Below are 255 nucleotides of genomic sequence, written 5' to 3' on the forward strand. Positions count from 1 at the left end.
CAGAATAATATTCAATATGATAATCATTACTGTTATTTTAGCAGTAGAGCTATCGAAACTCCATGGAACCTTCTTGACGTTTTGTTGTCTTTAGAATTAGACTGAAATAGCATGTCTAAACTTTCCTTTTTATTTACTTCTCTCTTTCATCCATTTATTTTCCTTCTATTTTCTCTCCTCGTATTTGTTTTCTCACTTTATTTTTTCTTCTTCTCTATCTATCTGTCTGCCCAACTTTTTCCAACTATTTCCGCG

The sequence above is a fragment of the Penaeus monodon genome, chromosome 15 (assembly GCF_015228065.2).
Source record: "Penaeus monodon isolate SGIC_2016 chromosome 15, NSTDA_Pmon_1, whole genome shotgun sequence".
Lineage (NCBI taxonomy): Eukaryota > Metazoa > Arthropoda > Malacostraca > Decapoda > Penaeidae > Penaeus > Penaeus monodon.